Here is a 15,286-nt window from a genome sequence, read left to right on the forward strand (position 1 = left end):
CACACACATCGACTCTTTATTGTGTTCTATAAATACACACACACACACACACACACACACACACTTGGTCTTTTTTTTTTTTGTCCTATTTTTTTCCCTCCTCAATTTTTTTTTTATTTTTATTTTATTTATTTATTTATTTATTTATTTTTTAATTTTATTTATTTATTTATTTATTTTTTTAAATCAATCTTTATTGTTCATATTATTACAAAGGTTCCTCATTTCTTCCTCCCTCCACCAGGTTCCCACCCCACCCTCTGCCCCCTCCCCATCCCCCATTGTCCTCATCCATAGGTGCACAGGTTATGTTCAGTCTCTTCCTCCCTCCCTTTCCCCGATAGTAAATCCCTTTTCAGATAGTAAATCTGTTACTTAGCATTTTCTCATATCAATAATACCTCCACATGCCCAATGATACACTTCACACAAAAGACATTTTCAAATAGGTCAACCAGCCTCATCCAGGCCCCACCCAAGGCACTCACAGATCAACACCCCAGCGCTATACTAACTCAACACATCCAGATCTAAGCCTTCATCACTTGATTCAGCAGACCCTCAAGTTCCCGCAAAAGTTTCCAGCCATGTCTGAGAGGCAGCTGTGGGCAGGTACAGGCGAGGAGCAAGCTGTTTCGGGCCTGGCTGCTCCGGGCCTGGCCTCTGTTGCTCTGGTTCGTTCCACAACCAGCTGCTCCGGGTCTGGTCACTGCTACTCCCGACCTAGTTGCTCTGGATTTGGCTGTTGCTGCTACAGGCCTGGCCGCATCCGACCCGGCTGCTCTGGGACCGGTGGCTCCGGTCCCGGCCGCTCCGGGCCTGGCCGCTCCCAGCCTGTCAGCCGCTGCTCCTGGCCTGGCCGCACCAGACCCGGCTGCTCCGGGCCTGGCCGCTCCCAGCCTGGCAGCCGCTGCTCCTGGCCTGGCCGCACCAGACCCGGCTGCTCCGGGCCTGGCCGCTCCCAGCCTGGCAGCTGCTGCTCCGGGCCTGGCCGCACCAGACCCGGCTGCTCCGGGCCTGGCCGCTCCCAGCCTGGCAGTCGCTGCTCCGGGCCTGGCCGCACCAGACACGGCTGCTCCGGGCCTGGCCGCTCCCAGCCTGGCAGCCGCTGCTCCGGGCCTGGCCGCTCCCAGCCTGGCAGCCGCTGCTCCTGGCCTGGCCGCACCAGACCCGGCTGCTCCGGGCCTGGCCGCTCCCAGCCTGGCAGCCGCTTCTCCAGGCCTGGCCACTCCCAGCCTGGCAACCGCTTCTCCAGGCCTGGCCACTCCCAGCCTGGCAGCCACTGCTCCGGGCCTGGCTGCACCAGACCCGGCTGCTCCGGGCCTGGCCGCTCCCAGCCTGGCAGCCGCTTCTCCAGGCCTGGCCACTCCCAGCCTGGCAACCGCTTCTCCAGGCCTGGCCACTCCCAGCCTGGCAGCCACTGCTCCGGGCCTGGCTGCACCAGACCCGGCTGCTCCGGGCCTGGCCGCTCCCAGCCTGGCAGCTGCTGCTCCGGGCCTGGCCGCTCCCGCCTGGCAGCCGCTGCTCCGGGCCTGGCCACACCAGACCCGGCTGCTCCGGACCTGGCTGCTCCCAGCCTGGCAGCTGCTGCTCCGGGCCTGGCCGCTCCTAGCCTGGCAGCCGCTGCTCCAGGCCTGGCCACACCAGACCCAGCTGCTCCGGGCCTGGCCGCTCCCAGCCTGGCCGCCGCTGCTCCGGGCCTGGCTGCACCCGACCCGGCTGCTCCGAGCCTGGCCGCTCCCAGCCTGGATGCTCCGTGCTTGGCTACTGCTGTTCTGGGCCTGGCTGCTCCCAACCCGGCTGCTCTGGACCAGGCTTCTCCGGGCCCAGCCACTCCGTGTCTGGGTGTTCCTGGACTGGCCACCCTGGGCTTGGCCGCCTCTGCCTCAGGCCTGGCTGCCACTGCCCCAGGTCTGGCTGCTCCAGTGCTGGCCATTGATGCTCTTGTTCTGGCTGCTGCTGCTCTGGGGCCTGGCCACTGCTGCTCCGGGCCCAGCTGCCACTGCCTTGTGCCTGGCCACTCTAGGCCTGGTCGCCGCTGTTCCAACATTCTGTCCCTTTTTTCTCCTTTTTTTTTCTTTTTTTTTAAAAAAAACAAAACGCATTTATGTTGCAATGTTGGCTGGTGCGTTGAGTTCTGACTTAGTCTTTGATTTTTCAAGATCTTTTTTGTATTCTTTCTTAAGTAATTTTACTATCATTTGCTCTCACTTGATTTCTTCACATTGAGAACTTCTTTGGTTTCTTCCTCCTTGTCCTGGGAGCTCAGCAGGTTGGCCTGTGGCACCCCTTTGTTCTCCGTGGGCTCCCGCGCTGCTCCAGCCTGTTGCCGGGATCGGCGCCGCCCAGGAAGCAGCCCCCGTCCTTGGCTCCGTTGCCAGCGCTCAGCAGTCGTAGGCTCAGGGGCACCCCCCCCACTGGGGGCCCCGTCGCCCGGCTCCTTGCTGGCGCCCGGCTGGCCGGTGTCCGGCAGGGGCTCCTGCTCCTCGTGGCGTTCCTCCAGTCTGCAGCTTTCTTTCTCCCTCCCACTAGGGGGGTCCAGGATCAAAGTCAACAGACTGTCCTCTGCACACAGTGTGCGCGACTCCTGGGGCTCGGCCTTTCGCCGCGCTCCCAGGACTCCACCTCACAGCTCCGTCTCCCCCTGCCCGAGCCTGGGTCCCCAGGGACTGGCCCAGACCTGGAGTTCGGGGCGGTCTGGACTGAGGCTCAGAGCTGCCGCCGGAGGCTTTGTTTCTTCCGGCTAGGGTAATCCAGCATTAGAGTCAACATTCAGTCCTCTGCGCGCCATGTGCGCGCGACTCCGGGGGCCCCGCATTTCGCCGTCCCCCGGGATTGTCTCCCCCTGCCGGAGCCTGGGTCCCCAGGGTCTGGCACATAACTTGGGGCTCAGCGCTGCCGGTTCGGGGGTTCAGCCCAGGCTGGGGGTTCTATTTCCTTCCTGCTAGGGAACGCCAGGCAGCACCCAGCCCTCTCCTCCTCTCCGGCTGCGACCTCTCCGCGCGCGCGCGTGCGTGCGAGCGCGCAGCATGTCTCCGTACCTTAGGCTTTTTTTCAGCTCCTCTGATTTTCCTTCTGGTTTTCTCCCTCCTTCCTATTGTAGAGTTTTCAGTCAGTCGACTACCTGTAGCTCTGGGCAATGTCCACTCTACATTTTAGTTGTATTCCCTTGAAATTGTTGTGAGCTGCTGCGGCTAGGTGTATACCCGAGCAGCCATCTTGGATCCTCTCCCCCTCCTCAATTTTTGAAGCTAATAGAAAAGTTCCTATTCTCCCCTCAAAATTTCAGTGTGAGGAAAATGTTGGCATACTTACATGTTATCCAGAAATAAACTGAATGATAGATAGTATCTGTATTCCTTTGGGACTAAGAAGAATAAAACAAAACTTCTTTGTGTGTGTGTGTATTCTTTTTTTCTTGTTATTTTGCATAATTTATTAGTTGTAATTTTAAAACTGAAACTCATTTCAAACCTCAGTATTAAAAATTGACTCACCTGTTAAGGTTTATGAGCCCTCAACAATTAAATTATTGTTCATTTTAAGAGTTTTTGTAGTTAGAATGAAATGTCTCCATCTCTATGTACAAAATATAAAAGCAGGGTGAATAAAAATTGTTTCTCAAGTTAAAAAGAATAATAAGCCCAACTATAAGTTTAACAGAAGGACCTGCATAGTAAGATAAATATTAAGAAAGTTTTTCTGCTAGGAATCCTGGTTCATCACCAGAACTGTGATGAAGATCCTTGCTCTCCATAGTAAGTTGGTGGGGTGATACTATTGTAATAATCTGGTTATTATTATTATTACTATATTTTTATTGATTTCAGAGAGGAAGGGGGGAGGGAGAGAGAGATAGAAACATCAATGATGAAAGAGAAACATTGATTGGCTGCCTTATGCATGCCCCACACTGGGGATTGAGCCCACAACCCGGGCATGTGCCCTGACTGGGAATCAAACCATGACCTCCTGCATCATAGGCCAACACTCAATCACTGAGCCATGCCGGCCAGGCATAATCTGTTTATTATTTAACAGGAAAAAAGTAAAGGGAAGACTAGAAAATACAGGCATGGCATTTATACAGCTTTGCTAATTTAATACTCTCCAAGCCTGTTCCCTGCAAATCACTGGGGGAAGAAACTGGACAATAGATGCTTGCTCAGTAAGGTCTGAGTGACTTAGGAAGGTGCTTACCTGTTTGTCAATCACACCAGGGAGCAGGGAATTGGACATAATAGGCGTGGCCACTGCAAGAGCGTGAAACCCTAATATTTAAATTTCTGAACAAAGGGAGTTCCCTCTTGCTCTCGGTCCTCTTGGGACTCCTGTTGCAGGGGGAACACCTCTCTGCATTAGCCCACAAGGCCCCTGGGCCATGGGGACTCCACACAATGGACTAATGGACTTTAATTAAACGGATGCTGGACTGGATCCAGCTGAAACATGGAATGGAAGCTCGGGATACTGGCCCTTCTTTTCCAAGACTGTGTGAAAGTGCATGGGACTTTGCAACCTGAGGGATATAACTCCATTCCAATAAAATCCATTCATTCTCCTGTGTGAATTTTAGAATATTCTTCCCCCCCCCGCCCCCCAGATATCACAAGAGCCACCCCATGCCCACTTGTATTGGAGAAATTGGACCCCGTACAGTGACAGTGCTCTGACCTTAAGCAGAGGACGTGGATAACCATAACTACCTTTCTCTTATAGTGTCAGTTGGATGTTATATATGGTACAATGCTTCAGAGTGTTAGGGGGTCTTAGATCTAAATGAACAAGATAAGTAGAATTTTACTTTGTAGCAGAAATTAAATGTCCACGAGTCAGTCACAGTTTGTTCAGACTCTTCCCCCTGCCCCAATAAATAGTCAGAAACATACTTGTAAGTTATTTGTTGAAAACATTTTACTTTAACCAAAACTATGAAAGACTTTTTCCTTGGATCAAGAGTGGGGGTTTCAAAGCAATGTCATTTAGTTTGCCATTTTAAAAAAATATATATATTTTATTGATTTTGTACAGAGAGGAAGGGAGAGAGATACAGAGTTAGAAACATCGATGAGAGAGAGTCATCGATCAGCTGCCTCTTGCACACCCCCTACTGGGGATATGCCCGCAACCAAGGTACATGCCCTTGACCGGAATCGAACCTGGGTCCTTTCAGTCCCCTAGCCGATGCTCTATCCATTGAGCCAAACCGGTTTCGGCTAGTTTGCCATTTTTTGATAGTGGACTTTAATCTGAACAAGCTGGAATTTTAAAAATAAAATCAGCCTTTCAATTTCATTATTATTTAATTATTCACCAAAGGAATCAGGAACAACATAACTTTACCATTTGCTATTCTACACTGGAGTTTTCATTTTTTGGTTTGCAGTTAGAATTTTGGTGCTTCAGTATAGCTTTGTGTCCACACTGAGTCTTGCTGATTAGAAAGTCTCCCCGTAAGCTTATTGCCACATAAACTCAATGGGTCCAACTGGGTTCTCAGTACCTCTTTGCCTTGATTCTTGGCCATACCCAAGAACACAGCTTGCATCTTCATTTATTTGAGATTCTTTCTATGCCTCAGAAAAGGAAGGTGAGGTTTGTTTATACATGGTTTGCATATTTCTTCTTAGCAGTTCAAATTGTGATGTTAAAAGACCCAGGGAAAATATGAGCCCAATATTCAATGTTTTGGGAGACCCTTAGGCAGCAATGATGATATGGAAAGTGTTTTGGCTGGTGGCCTGATGCTTGGAGATTTTCTGGCTTATGGCAGAATCCTAGGTAGTAATGAATAATAGGTTTCTAGAGATGATCTGGGAAAGTTGTTTGGGCCTTAGTTAAGTGTCTGGAATTGGGATAGAATTTCACCTCCAGTAATGGAACAGAAGGCTCAGTCAGGAACTGAATTAGGAGGCCACACATATGCTCAGTGGTAGGGTAGGGTCAGTGTCAGAGAAGGGACAGCTCAGCTCTGGTTCCCAGACACATTATATCAATATATTGGTGGTATTGCCACAGGATTGATTTGAGGACTTGCTCACTGCCTCCTTTGTCAGAGTGGTTTGGAGAAATGGGTGGAACTGAGGGTATAGGTGAGTGGGACTGGTGAATCCATAGGTGTGAGTGGTAGAGTGACATCAGAGATGAGTGGAGAGAGGTAAATTGTGGTCAGCCTGTAGAATGGGCCTTACCTGATAGCTCTGGAAGTCAGTGGCCCAACTGGGTAATCAGATGGAAAATGAATAAGGCTTATTATATATATATATATATATATATATATATATATATATATATATTAAGCCTATTTTATATATATATATATATAATTATATATATTATTTATATATATTAAGCTTTGGATCATAACATATTACGTTATATTTGTATCCTTAATATATAAGCCTTATTATATATATATATATAATTATATATATATATAATAAGCCTTATTATATATATATATTATATATATATATATATATATATTTTTTTTTTCAATAATATTATTGTTGGGGACCCTTTCCCCTGCCCCATGTTAAAGTCTGTTCTGTGAGATTCTTTCCCCTTCCCCATGTGGGCGTCTGTACTTGTTCTTCAATAAATCTCCACCTTTGCTATAAAAAAATATTATTGTCTTATCTAATAAAAGGGTAATATGCAAATTAACAGTTACTCCATCACAAAGATGGCCGCACCCATAGCCACAAGATGGTGGCACCCACTCCTCTCAGCCCTGCCAGAGTCCCCTAGTCCCAGGGGTGTGGGGTGGTCACTGAGAGTGTGCAGTGTGAGCAGCCTGGTGGAATGCTTGCTTCGTCCCTGTGGCGATGAGGCAAGCGCCCCACTCCAGCTGTGGAGGGCCTCTGGGCAGTGGGCTCAGAACAGCTGGGAGGGGGGAGGGAGAAGTGGGGAACGCTTGTGTCATCTCCCTGATGACAAGACAAGTGTTCCATGCCCGGCAGCAGATGGGCCTCTGGGCGGCAGAGAGCTTCTGGGCAGTGGGCGGGGAGTGGCCAGGCCCTGCAGAGAGCTACTAATGCATGAATTTGTTCACAGGGCTACTAGTATTCATATAAAAGAAATGAGAGGAAACTTAAACCAAAGAATAAGCATGGTTTGCCATGTGAGGTCTGTACACGTTAAGGACATTTTGGACCTGGACATTGTTTTTGGGGTCTGTGGCTTCCTGGCTCTCTCATTTGTATGCTAATAGTCTGGACTCAGTACATTCAGGAAAGTAAACTAATTTTAGTATTATCCTAATCAAGGTACAGGAAGACAGATCTTCTGTAATAACGTAATATGTTATGATCCAAAGCTTAATATATTTGTATCCTGCTTTAGGCAACTCTAATACATTAATAGATAGTTACATGAAAAAATCAATTGGAGGATAGTTATTTGCTTTACAAAATTTTCATCACAAGGTTCCTGTAAAACATCCCAATTTCCCGGAGGGGATTCAGAATCTAATTGGGTGTACTAATATTCCATTTGCACACACATTTATCCTGATTAATAACCAAGTGAGACTTATTAATATACATCTTGGGATAAATACACATTTTGAGTTTAGATGTGAAAATCTCAGTGTGAGGATGGCGCTGAATGCTCTGGCTTTTCAGCAGATGGAGGCTAGTTTATTAACTGAAAGCTTCAGATAAGCCAATAGGGTGACACAGTCGCCCCCAAACGGGAATGCAATCTGAGCCTCAGTTAATAGAAATCAAGGTCTAAAATGAGGGTAAGAGATACACCCCACGGACCGTTTGTGGTACTTCCTGCCCCAGTTTTTGGGCCCCCTGACATGCTCAGTGAGTGCCTGTAGAGACAGGTGTCAGCGATGGCGAAGGAGCCGGGGCTCTCTCAAAGTCATACAGGGTGAAGACCCAGAGGATGCTTGGCTCAAAGAGAAGGCAGTGATGATTCCATAAAAACGTGATGGATTGCCCTAGCTCAGTGGTTAGCGCGTTGGCCTGCGGACTGAAGTGTCATGGGTTCCATTTCGGTCATGGTCACAAAAGGCGGTTGTAGGCCCAGTCCCCTGCCGGGCCAGGGGGACTGGAGGTAACCAATCCATGTCTCTCTCTCACATGGATGTATCTCTCCCTGTGTCTCTTCTCCTCCCTTCCATTCTCTCCCTCTAAAACAAAAAACAAAAAACAAAACAGATCAATGGAGAACATGTCCTCTGGTGAGGATTAACAACCACAAAAAACTGATGGGTTATCATATGGAAGCTGAGTTGGATTTGTCATTGTTTCAGCTTTATAATTCAAGGTGGGAATTCCAGGGAGGCAGTCTCTTCTCCCTCACCGTGTATCAAGTGCTTTCTGTTGTTTTGTTTGTTTTGTTTTAATAGAGGATTCTTGTATGAGATAAAAAGTTTGGAGGTGGCTATGGTTCCTTCCACTGACTGATTAGCTTGAATCGATCCCATCTGGTAAGCTACTCAGCTGTGATTATTTGTTGTACTTATATATTACCTATTATGTGTCTGGAACTGTTCCAAACACAGGAAAATATCAACTTGTTTCACTAAAATACAACGTCACACATTTCATAGTTTTAAAAAAATGATGTGAATACTGAAGCCCAGAGATGTTGACTTGCTGCACAGAGGAACACAGCCAGAGCCAAATCCCTCCTCCCCCTCCCCCAGCCCCAGGCTGCCTGCCTCTTCACTTTAGGAATATGTGTCTTGAGCTCAGTTTTGCATGTGATGGCTCCATTCTTGGCATATTGTTGAGCTTGGGCCTGAAAATGATTTTTATGTTTATTATTGTGATGATTTAATTTTTTTCTTATCTGAGAAGATTTTCTGACTCACTTCATCTCACATATACATGTTTTCCTAGAAAACAAAAGGGTTTTGCGTCCCCTGTGGCCTAAATCATTATAAAATCCTAATTTGGATGATTTGAATTCGTTATCAGCTTAGCCCCCTCCCACTTGTAAATTACAGAAATTTTTTTAAAAGGAAATGTCATCTCTCACAACTGCCCCCTTCCCAATCAGTGTGATTTCTTATGTCATATCGCTATGACTTGGGAGAACTTTTTTCTTTCTCCTCTAAATTTGAACTCCCTGTCAGGGGGGATCTCAGTACTGGAGGGTATATGGCTTATTAAACACAGAATGTCTGCTGTTCCTTCAGTTCACAAACTCAAAAGCCTCCTCGGTTAGCAGACAGCTGTAACACACCCATGCAGCCTTTCCCTGTTTATGTTTAGTTCATGAAGCAGAAAATACAGCAGGTTCTGTATCTTTCAAAACATCTCTCCCCAAATGCTGGTTAATCCCCTAGCTTTCAAAGGCCAACAAAATTTATCTTTCTTCTGCAGCAAGAATATAGTTTCTCTCTTTTTTCAGTCTCATGTAGAAGCTATTTACTGACACTATTGTTTAGCCAAGATGACTATAATTTTTCATATGATATTAAACAGACAAACCCTTGTTTCCAGGATATGAACTAACTTTATAAAGGAAAACGTATCAATCACCTAGACGAAGTTCCAATGTTTTCTTTTTTCTTTTGAGCCAGTTGAGTAATTTTAGATCTGAAGAAGCACTATCTTAAGTACACAGGCAATTTTAAAATAGTCTAAATGTATTTGTTTCAGTGAATTATGTGATTGTCTAACAATAACGCACAATGACAAATATATACACTCCTTCGTAGCACTATTCATCAACTGTGTAATTTTTACCGGCTTTATTATATGAACAGATGTAACTAGACTTTCATGGACAGCAGGAAGGGGCTGAGGACTGATTTGGCAGGAAGACCTTTTGAAAACCCCTGGGGACTGGAAACACCATATCATACAAGTGATACAGTGGAGAGAGCAATGGGGGACACTGAAGGGAAATCTTGTGAAGTTTGGGTTGAGAATAATGAGTGGCACCAATAACAGGTCCACTGGTCACCCAGAAAGTGGCTCTCTGGAAGGCAGCACATAGAAAGCCTGCTGCTCAGGCAGCTGGAAGTGGAAGCAGCACCTGAGACAAGAAGATGGGCTAGCACCTGGCTTGTGTGGCTCAGTGGTTGAGCATCGACCTATGAACCAGAAGGTCACAGTTCCATTCCTGGTCAGGGCACATGTCCCGGTTGCAGGCTCCATCCCCAGGAGGAGTGTGCAGGAGGTAGCCAATCAATGATTCTTTCTCATCCCTCTCTTCTTTCTCTCACTGAAATCAATTAAAACTTTTTTTAAAAAGGAAGAGGGACTGGCAAAGACCTGGAAGGAAGGACTCCCTGCTTATTTTCAGGATTCAGCTTAGGCTGGATAAGGTGGAAGGCCGTCTGCACAGGAGCACAATTGCCAAGGCCTTAGTTTTATCCTAGAAAAAGAAATTAGGCGTCAGTGCAATGGGTGCATAAGGGTGCTGCTGTCTCTTGGTTAGTATTAAGAACAATGTAGAGCAAGCATGTCAAACTCAAAGGCTCACAGGGGCCAAATAAACAAGGTTTAAGTTTATGTGGGCCACAAAAAAAACAAAAACAAAAGCTTCTATTTTCATAGAAACATAGGTTTATTTCAATAGAGACATGCTGAATACAAAAGGCCGAAATAAATGAATAATTGTTAACATAAAATAATAGAATATTTTGATAAAAATTAATATTTTTTTCTTGAACAAACCATACCAGACAATGAATAACTGCACAAGTTAAGCATACAGTAAATAAACCTATTTTTTCTTGTTCTCCAAAAGCGAAGTATTTTCTGTTGCACACACCAAAACAAGTCAGTCCAAGACTAATGACGTGGCCATTGGCTGCTAAAATATTCCCTGCTAGTATTAGTGGAGAGAAATGGTGCACCTGTGTGTAAGGGAAATGAACGCAACATGATTATAGGAATCAGTCATTAGTGAACGTTGTAGTTTGTTATTAATAACTAGAGGCCTGATGTATAAAATTCTTGCAAGGAACTCAACCCTTGCAGCCAAAAGGTCATCTGGATGGTCATTCTGCTGTTTGGTCTAATTAGCATATTAGCTCTTTATTATATAGGGTTATATGTATAACAGGATATTGTAAAAATTAAGTTATGAAATTTTATTAAAATGTTTCTTACATATTGTTATATTGGCTGCAAAAATATTTGTTGTGGGTCACGTGAGGCCCACAGGCCAAGAGTTTGACATCCTTGATGTAGAGAGTGTGTAAATGGATGGGTAGGGAATGCTTTTGGCTGCGTGTATCAGAAGACTTGGATATGATGTCTTAATTGTGAAGGGGTTTATTTTCATAAAGGATGAAAAATCTGTGGGCAGGTTGTTGCTGGCCCTGGTTCCGGGGCCCAGCAAGGTTAGTGCCGATGTCTCTGATTCTTATGACATTTCCTTCTTGCAGCCCTGTCGTCATTTCAGGAAGAAGGAGAAGGAAAGCGCCTTTTCCTGATGCCCTGTGTCAAGTGGACATCCCAAGTGGGTAGAGGACCAGGAAAGAGGCTGGAGTAGGGCTGGGTCATTCCACCTACAGCGTCTATCTCATCTTACTTTTCTGCTAACTAATCCTTGTAATACAATCTCTTGAGAAGAGTTTTTTATGCTCTTGTATTTCAAACTCTTCAAGAAATACTGGAAAAGGTGAGGGTGGGAGTGAGTATGAGATATCCTGTGATATTCCGTGAAACTACTTTCTGAGAAATGATGAGATTAATGAATTATGCTGCCTTGTGATAATGATTATGATAATACAAGATTAGCCCGCACATACAGTTCCCTTAGGTGCCCGGCTCTGATTTAAATGCTGTATGTACGTTACTTTTTAAAATCTTGTCACAACGTAGGAACTAGGATTATTATTCTCGTTTTGCACACTGGGTAGCTGAGACCTTTGAATGATGAAAGGACCCATCCAAAGCCATGGAGCTGGCAAATGGGGGAACCAAGAGTCACCCCTTGAAGTCTGGCCCCAGGGCCCATTCGCTTCACCACTCTCTACTTGCTTTTTTTTTTTTTAAACTTTCATTTTTTAAGTATCAACGTTGCCTCTTTAATATTATTCTAAGTTTTATAACATTATTATTTTTCCTAATGACTACTTGATAGTCTTGAAAAGACGAAAAAGACTGTAAATATGGCACATGCCCCATCTCCAAGTCTTGTCTCTGCTAGGAAAACTATTTCTGCACAGGTGAGATGGAAAAGGAGAGACTGCATCCGAAGAGGGTGAGCTGGCCGGAGGGGTGCGTTAATCTAGTTTCACCCGCTTTGAAAAGTTTGTCCCAGATCAGGACCTGTCAGGTAGCTCAATATACAGATGAGAGTGGAGACAGGAAATGTTTAGAAGTCAGGTCGTTGATTTGTTCTAGCTTATATTAACCTTGGGAATAAAACCTGCCTGAGCCAAAGGGAATGACTTCCAGCTAGTGTTTTATTTTTAATTTTTTATTTTTTCTTTCCCTTGTGTGAATGGTTTAGAATATCTAGAGTAAACAATTTACTTTTTATACTGAGGTAAAATATCACAAAATGTCAACATTCATATCAACCAGCCTCTCTCACCTATCAAAATTGAATAAAAATCTGTGTGTGTCTAAGTATAAAGCAAATAACTGAACTGGTTAATTGCTAATGAAAAAAAGTAATATTTTAAACTAAAGTATTAAGAATAAAAAAATAATAAACATATATGTTTGTTTGACATCATGAGCTATAATTGGAGAAAAGCATGGTTTGCTGGAAAGTGAAGTTAGCTAGGAGTGAGAAGAACCAGGCTCCTGGTCTCAACTGCCCTTTAATTCTATGGCGCTTTTAATGCTCTTTGTATCTTATTACTTTGTCTTGATAGCACTGTGGCATTTGTCATGTGGTGTGGTATAAATTAGTGCCTTCACCAGACAGATCCATGTCACAGGTCCACCATTTTCTTGGCCTTGGGAATCAAAAAATAGAATCTTGGCTAGAAAGGATTTATCTCAGAGATTTCTCTACTACCCATCTGTAGAGATGACCTTTGAAATGTTTGAGTCAGTATCTAAGTGGCCATGTTGGCGAGGGTTCTATGGCACTTAATGTAGTTTTTGTAGAATCTAAGCTCTTTTTACTTTGCATATTAGATCTAGAAAGTTGCAGGAAGTCTTTCAAATCTAGAAATTCTCCATTTGCCTTTATGATAAAGTCCAAGGTCCTGTGGACCTTTATCAACTAGCAAGAGGTCATTACATCGATGGGAGAAACACCATCACATCCTGCCTCTTACTCTGCAGAACGATCCAAACTTCTTCCACATGCCCTGCTGTCAGTTACCTCTTCCTTCTCCTTACTGTCTCCCCTACCTGGAATATCAATCTTCATCTTTCACTTGGCTAATTCTTTTGCTAACTTCAAGACTCAGCTCAGGCATCCCTCCTCCCCCCCCCCCCCCCAAAAAAAAAAAAAAAAGTCCTCCTTGATTTCTTCAGGTTGAGCTAGGCAGCTTCTCCATGTGTTCCAATAATGCTCTGAATGTGTACTCTAGTGCTATATGCTTCACATTGTATTAAAATGATCTGTTTATGTCTCCTCCCACTAAGACTGGGAATAATTTATCAGTAAGGACATATTTAGTTGTCTTTGTATTTCTGGGCCCTACTACAGGACACATGGTTAATTCTCAATATTTATGGACTTTATAAAGAATAGAAGAACCACTCCTGAATTTTGCTACCACAATATATGAGGTCATTTTATGCTGGAGTGGAATGTAATGAGCTCTGAGACTGCCCATACCCTGGGAGAAACCCTATATGCAAAAGCTGTATGTGATTTTATGTTCACATTACAGGCCCTGAGTTGGCTGGGAATATAATTTGGTCAACAGCAGCCATTGGTAGCTATAGGACTTTATTTGATTAGTTTTCCTGAGTAACAACGATATGAGATGTTTCTATTTACTTCTTAGTTAATACCTGATATTATGTTGTCTTGCTTTCATTTCTGATATTTATTTTCTCTAGTTGTTTAATATAGCCCAGTACCTGTTTATACAATATGTTATTTTGCAACTCCTGTGTTCAGGATATTGGAGGTTTTAATAGCAACAAAGCTTAACTGTTGTAAAATTTTTACTAATTTCTTTTTTTTCTCTAATATATTTTATTGATTTTTTTTTTTACAGAGAGGAAGGGAGAGGGAGTTAGAAACATCGATGAGAGAGAATCATCGATCAGCTGCCTCCTGCACACCCCCTACTGGAGATGTGCCCGCAACCAAGGCACATGTCCTTGACCGAATTAATCAGTCCGTAGGCCGACGCTCTATCCATTGAGCCACACCGGTTACGGCTGTACTGATTTCTTGACTCAGATGTATAGGTTTTGTGTATTATATAGCTTGTCATTAGAGATCTAAGTCAAAATCAAACACCACACACTTGTTATATTTATTATGTGCAAAGACCCCATGGCAGGTAAAAGGTATATAAGTGTTGGGAGGCAAGGCAGATGTACTTGGAAAGTTAAGGGTGAAATAATGGTTGCATAATAGAACATTGGGTGAATGTTCTTGCTTTGAGTGAATATGTAGCTAGACAAGTGCTATACAATTAGAGGCAGGTGAGAACCTTAGGGCTGGGAGATTTGCAAAGGTTTTGGAGAGGAGAGGCTCAGTTGGGACTTGGGGAAATGGGAATGCTGCTTTTAGACAGAACGGAGGGGGGAGGGCTTTGGAGATGGTAGGGGAGGGGTTGGAAGAGCAAAGGCCTGGCAGCTGAGGTGGTCCAATTTGGTGGGAGCAGAGTGTTCCTGGAGGCTAAGACCGCAAAGGGAGAGTCTTGAAAGAAGTTATTCCAAGACTGATAAAAGCAGGCTACTGGGTGCTGCTTCTCAAAATTGAATGTAGCTGCAGATTCTCCTGAGGGTCTCACTAAAATGCAGTTTCTGATTCAGTTGGTCTGGAGGTGGGGTCATAGATTCTGCATTTCTAACATGCTGCTAACCCACGGACCTCACCTCCAACACCAAGGCATTGGAGAGCTAAGGAAACAGCTGTGAACATTAAATTGGAAAAATTCTTAATGACATGCTTATTATATAACTGACTATTTCAGGGTTTTACATAGCACTTCAGAGGCATGAAAGAGTTACAGTTTCCAAAGGTGCATGATATTTATCCAAGGAATCTCACAGATAAAGTCTACCCTTAGTGGGTAATGATGCAGTTCCATGGAGAATAGAAAATTGGGTTGGTTTTTAGAAAATATCATTATAAGACATATTTTACTGAATGTTAGGTGAAATTAAAAACCTGGAGGAATTTCTTGTTTCAGTTTAACTGGGGTATCTTCTTCATA

At 44.5% G+C, this 15,286-nt stretch overlaps 1 long non-coding RNA gene across 1 annotated transcript in view; it reads left to right on the forward strand.

Annotated features, from left to right (window-relative positions):
• Positions 1-12,518, forward strand: part of LOC311620111 — a 59,490-nt gene extending 46,972 nt beyond the window's left edge. The window contains exon 4 of the long non-coding RNA XR_014794636.1: positions 11,363-12,518. This is a non-coding gene — a long non-coding RNA (uncharacterized lncRNA). The remainder of the gene's footprint in view (positions 1-11,362) is intronic.
• The last annotated feature ends 2,768 nt before the right edge of the window (positions 12,519-15,286 follow it).

This window comes from Pipistrellus hanaki, assembly GCF_964339955.1.
Source record: "Pipistrellus hanaki genome assembly, chromosome: 3".
Lineage (NCBI taxonomy): Eukaryota > Metazoa > Chordata > Mammalia > Chiroptera > Vespertilionidae > Pipistrellus > Pipistrellus hanaki.